The sequence below is a fragment of the Callorhinchus milii genome, unplaced genomic scaffold, assembly GCF_018977255.1.
Source record: "Callorhinchus milii isolate IMCB2004 unplaced genomic scaffold, IMCB_Cmil_1.0 Scaffold30, whole genome shotgun sequence".
NCBI classification, from domain to species: domain Eukaryota; kingdom Metazoa; phylum Chordata; class Chondrichthyes; order Chimaeriformes; family Callorhinchidae; genus Callorhinchus; species Callorhinchus milii.
In genome coordinates, this window is record NW_024704771.1 from 403,792 (window position 1) to 410,025 (window position 6,234).

Sequence of the window (6,234 nt, forward strand, 5' to 3'; positions counted from 1 at the left end):
ATCTTCACAGTCGGTGATGATGTTGGGGGCACTAGGACCGACTGGCAGCAACATAAGACGATCAGGGTTTATCCTGAATCCCTACGAACCTGCCCACCCCCTCCGTTCAGCAGGTTCCGTCCTGCTCCATGTCTCCCGCCCGACACGACCTGCCCTACCATCGGTGGCCGGACCTTCTGCCTCTCTGCCCCTACACTCTGGAACTCCATCCCACGGTCACTTTGCCTCCTTGAAGGCCAGTTTCAAGGCCTATCGCTTCGAACTTGCCTTCGCTTACCCTCCCACCTCTCTGCCTAGCCTCATCCCTATATCACAGCTTCCGCATGATCGACCCCCGACACCTGACTGTTCAGCGCTTTGGGACGTCCTCCCGACATGAAAGGGGCTCGATAAATGTCATTTTGTTGCTGTTGTATACAAATACCTGCAATTGATTTCCCATATTGCCATAGCACAGAACCAGCCCTGGTCAAAGTGACGAATGATATTTTATCCATCTTTAATCAGGATCCCTCCTGCTCCTCATCCCCCATGATGGTTCTGCTGTCTTCAATATCGTCAACTACTCTATCCTCATCTACCACCTGTATCTCTCACCTTAACCTTCATGATTCTGTCCTTGAATGGTTCAGATCCTACCTCTCACACAATCTCCACTTTGTCTCCACTAATGGCTTCTCCTCTAGCACCCATACCACCTGGTGCGTCATTCCTCAGGGCTCTGTCGTTGGTCCCCTCTTCTTCAAGAACAATATGCTCACCCTTCCTTATATCATTCACAGAAATGGGTTCAACCGTCACATGCAGGTAGGTAACACCTATCTCTATCTATTTGCCTCCACGCTTGACTCCATGAACACTGCTTTATTGACAGAATGTCTGCCAGACATCATGTTCTGCGTGAGAGCTAACCATCTACAGTTGAACAAGACTGAGGCTCTTCTCATTGGTTCGCTTCAACAGCTCCGCTCCTCAGGCGCTGGGAGTGCCATCCAAGGATGCGCATTCCACGCACTGAACCAGTCTGGATCCTTGGCAGCTTGTTTAACCTTTGATACTCTTTTATGCACTTTGACACGTTTCGTTGACGTGATGAGATGCGATATCAAATGTAATTATCATTATTATAATTATTAAAAAAGTCTTAATGATTTGCTCCTGACAAAACCATGATTGAGGCTTTATGGGAATATATACTATTCCTCAGCTTGCCAGCAATTCAACATATATTTGTATTCACATTAACACTGTATTGTATAATATGTGAGGGACATTGCTGTGTGCAGTTGACTGCTGTGTTTCACCCACAACATACACAGTGCCTACACTTTACAGTATTGTCATGTAAAGCACTTTGAGACATCTCGAAGAAGCGATGAGAATCACAACAACTTGCATTTATATAGCACCCTCATGCAGGGCAGCGATATCCTTTGTGTCGCTGTATATTTTACCTAGAATGGAAATGTATTTAACATTTGTGCTGCTGGACTGGCAAATAGATATCATCGAAGTCCAGAGGCTTATTTGTTGGCACACACATCTCGCAAGTGAGAGGATCTTTGGTTCAAAACCCACGCAGGTCAGATCAAACCTTTTGGCAGGCTTCCATACTTCAGACACACACATACTTCTGTTTGCCCAACAGTAAGTGGGAACCCGTTGTAAATTGGTGGATCATTTTCTGGTGTTGATAATTGCTTTAAAAATCAATGGGGAGGGGAATAAATGAAGTGATGGAAGGAGAAATGAAGGAACGAAAGGGGTCACGATGCTATACTGAGAGTATTGGGGACATACAGGAAAACACAATAGTCACCAGAATGATACCAGGGCTTAGGGATCAAATTACGAGGACAGATTGCTTAAACTTGGTCTCTGTTCGCTTGAGGTGAGAAGGTTGAGGGGTGATCTAATTGAGATGTGTACAATAATAAAGCAATTCGATAGTGTGGATACAGATAAACGATTGGCTCTGTTGAGGGAATCCAACCACTCTCATCCAGAACAAGGGTGGAAACCGTCTTAAAATTAGATCCAGGTCATTCAGCAGTGAAAACAGGATTCAGTATTTTACTGAAAGGGGAGTGGCAATCAGGAAAGTTCTCCATCAAATACACACTAATAATAGTAATAATCCTTGCATTTGATATAGTGCTTTTCACGTTGGGAGGACGTCTCAAAGCGCCTCACAGAACACAATGTAAAGTGAATTGACTGTATATTTGTGGGCGAACTCGGCACCCAATTGCGCACAGCAATGTCACACAAACAGTCGTTGATTGAAAATGACCAATTTCTTTTTGTTTTTGGTTTTAGAGGGATTATTATTAGGCTCTGTGTGGAGTAAGGAAACTTGCCCAAGGTTTCGCCCTCTGCCGGGAATTAAACTCAGGTCTCTCGCTTGCAAAGCGAGTGCTCTAACCACTGAATTACAGGACTCTACGCTGAGATAATTGGAGAAAAAGAGAGTGAGAGAGAGGCTGTGTGTCCGTGTGTGTGTGTATTGGCTCACGTTTGAATGTGAGAGAGTGAGGCTGTGTGTGTGAGAGAGAGAGGGAGAGGCTGTGTGTGAGCGAGAGAAAGAGAGAGAGGCTGTGAGTGAGTGAGAGAGGGGGAGAGGCTGTGTGTGTGAAAGGGAGAGGGTCTGTGCTTGTATGTCAGAGAGAGAAGGACTGTACATATACATTAGAATATACAGCACAGAAACAGGCCATTCGGCCCAAGTGGTCTACAAGGTTCCATTTACAGAGCGCCTTTCACGTCGGGAGGACGTCCCAAGGAGCTGGACAGTTGGGTCAGGACCCGAGAAGTGGGGGAAATGGTAAGGGTGATGGGAGGGAAGGGAGGGAGCGAGGAGGGCGTAGAGGGTCGAGAGTGGAGCTGAAGGCACGGTTGAAGAGAAACCATGCCGGTGTTTATGCTCCACGTGAGCCTCCTCCTGCCCTTCCTCAACTAAGTCTTCAAGCAGAACCTTCTGTTTCTTTCTCCCTCATGTACCTCTCCAGCTTCCCCTTAAATATATTAAGCTATTTGCCTCCACAACTCCTTGTGGCAGCATGTTCCACATTCCCACGACTCTCTGTGTGAAGAAATTTCTTCTAATTTCACTATTTGATTTATTTGTGGCTATTTTATATTAATGGCCCCTGGTTTTGGTCTCCCCCACAAGTGGAAACATCTTCTCTATGTCTGCCAATTCCAAACCTCTGATCATTTTAAAGATCTCTCTCAGGTCACCCCTTACTCTCCTCTTTTCAAGAGAAGAGTCCAAGCACGTTCAGCCTTTCCCGGTCGCTATAACCTCTCAGTTATGGGATCATCCTTGTAAATCTCCTTTGCACCCTCTCCAGTGTCTCTACATCAGAACAGCACACTGCATTCTAAGTGTGGTCTAACCAAGTTTTTATAGAGGTTTACAATAACTTCCCTGCATTTCATTTCTATCCCTCTAGAAATAAACCCCAATGCCTGGTTTGCTTTTATTTATGGCCTTATTAACCTGCGTTGCTACCTTTCTTGAATTGTGTATTTGCAACCCGAGGTCCCGTTGTTCCTCTGATCCATTTAGATTTTTATTTTCCAGGATATATGGGACTTCTTTATTCTTTCAACCAAAATGTACCACCTCACACTTTTCTGCATTGAAATGTATTTGCCACTTAAATGCCCATTCAGCAAGTTTATTGATGTCTCGCTATAATTTGTTGCAGCTCCTCCTCTGTATTAACTGCTCCCCCCAATTTGGTGTCATCCGCAAATGTTGAAACTGTGCTGCTGATTCCCGAGTCCAAAGCATCAATGTATATTGTGAACAACAGTGGTCCCAATACAGATCCTTGTTGAACACCGCTGCCCACCCCCTGCCAGTCTGAGGAGCTACTCTGTACCCCTACTCTCTGCTTTCTCTTTTGCCGCGAGTTTGCTATCCATTCTATTATCCCCCTGAATCCACATGCTCGGATATTATTCATTAGTCTATTATTTGTTGCCTTATCAAACGCCTTTTCGAAACCTAAACATATTACATCTACCATATTACCCTTATCTACTGTTCCTGTTACCCCTTCAAAGTATTCAATGTGGTTGGTCAAGAGAGATCTTACTTTTTGAAGTCCGTGCGGACTATCCTTTATTAAGTTTTCCGTTTCTAGCTGTTTTTCTATTATCTCCTTCAGTAAGGATTCCATTATCTTTCCTACCGCCCATGGTAAGCTGACAAGTCTATGGTTCCCTGGGCGTGTTCTATCTTCCTTTTTAAATATAAGTATAACATTAGTTGTCCTCCAGTCCTCTGGCACTGCTCTCTTCTAATGAGTTATTATATATTTGTGTGCTTGTGTGTGTGAGAGGTAGGAACTGTGAGTGTGTGTGTGCGTTTGTGCGAGAGAGAGAGAGAGAGGCTGTGTATGTGTGTGTGAGAGAGAGGCTGTTTATGTGTGTGTGAGAGAGAGAGAGGCTGTGTATGTGTGTGTGAGAGCGAGAGAGGCTGTGTATGTGTGTGTGAGAGAGAAAGAGGTGTGTATGTGTGTGTGAGAGAGTGAGATGCTGTGTATGTGTATATGCGTGTTAGAGAGAGGCTGTTTGTGTGCGTGAGAGAGACAGAAAGAGAGAGAGAGATGCTGTGTGTATCATAAGAGCGGCTGTTTGTGTGTGAGAGAGATGCTGTGTATGTGTGTGAGAGAGAGAGGCTGTGTATGTGTGTGTGAGAGCGAGAGAGGCTGTGTATGTGTGTGTGAGAGAGAAAGAGGTGTGTATGTGTGTGTGAGAGAGTGAGATGCTGTGTATGTGTATATGCGTGTTAGAGAGAGGCTGTTTGTGTGCGTGAGAGAGACAGAAAGAGAGAGAGAGATGCTGTGTGTATCATAAGAGCGGCTGTTTGTGTGAGAGAGAGATGCTGTGTATGTGTGTGTGAGAGAGAGAGCGAGAGAGAAAGTTGTGGTACAGATCAGCCATGATCTTATAGAATGGCAGAACCGGCGTTGCATAAGATCATGGCTGATCTCGCTGATGGCTGATTCTGATATCCCTCTGCAGCTCGTGTCCTCTCACGCACCAGTCTCCGTGACCATATCACTCCCACACTCGCCCGTCTGCACTGGCTCCCCATCCCTCAGAGGATCGAGTTCAAGATCCTAGTCCTCACTTTCAAGGCCATCCATGGTCTAAACCCCTCTAACTTCTCTGACCTGCTGACTCCCTACCAACCTGCCCGCTCCCTCCGTTCAGCGGGCTCTGGCCTGCTGCATGTCTCGCGCCCGACCCACCCTACCCGCTCTCAGCCTCCTTCAAGGCCGGTTTCAAGACCCTCATCTTCGATCGTGCCTTCAGTCACTCTTCCACCTCTCTGCCTTCCCTCCCCAGTACCCCACACCTCCCCCCTGCTCGGGTCCAGACTGTCTTCATGAAAACAGGAAACCGCATGCTCTTTCCTGTCTGCAGTTCGTGCAATCAATAGGCAGTCACCTCATATGGCCCTATATCAAATGCAAGGATCATTAATATTATTATTATTTTTGCAAGGCTTTTGACCGAGTGCCTCACAATGAAACTGGAGGCCATGGGATTCTCAGGCCAAATCCTCAATTTTATTTCCCGGTGTTTTTCAACTAGGACTACTCTACCCATCAGGGCTGTGGCTGTAGGGTTAATATCAATTAACCCTTTTATATAGATAGAAAAGCATTTGATATAGATCTTATCACATCTTTGAGACATTTCAAAGGGCTCCACAGAAAGAATGTAAAGTGAATTTATTGTGTATTTTGTGAGGCAAATGCAGCAGCCAATTGCACACAGCAATGTTCCACAAACAGTCGTGGATTGAATGATCAAATTATTGTCATTGTTCACAGAAGGGATTGTTAATCGCGGAAAGTGATCTAACAACTGTTTTCCGATTTACTGATCGTTAAACAGAGATGTGTGTGAAGAGGAAGGAAACTTTTCACTCCACTCAGGGATCGAACCACGGTCCTCTCGCTCGTGGGGGCGAGTGCTGTCCCCACAAAGCTACAGGACTCAACAACAGGATCTGAGTGGGAAGGGTCCCTCCACCAGAGACTGGACTGTTCCTCCCAGTACTGCTGAGCCAGGCTGGGCAGTGACTGCGGCCACATCTGGCTCCGCAACCGGGGCGTCAGAGACAGTCAGAGACAGGTACCGAGTGAAAGAAGGGGAGGATAGGGAGAGGGAGGAGAGAGAGAGGCAGAGAGGCGGAGTGAGGGAGGAGAG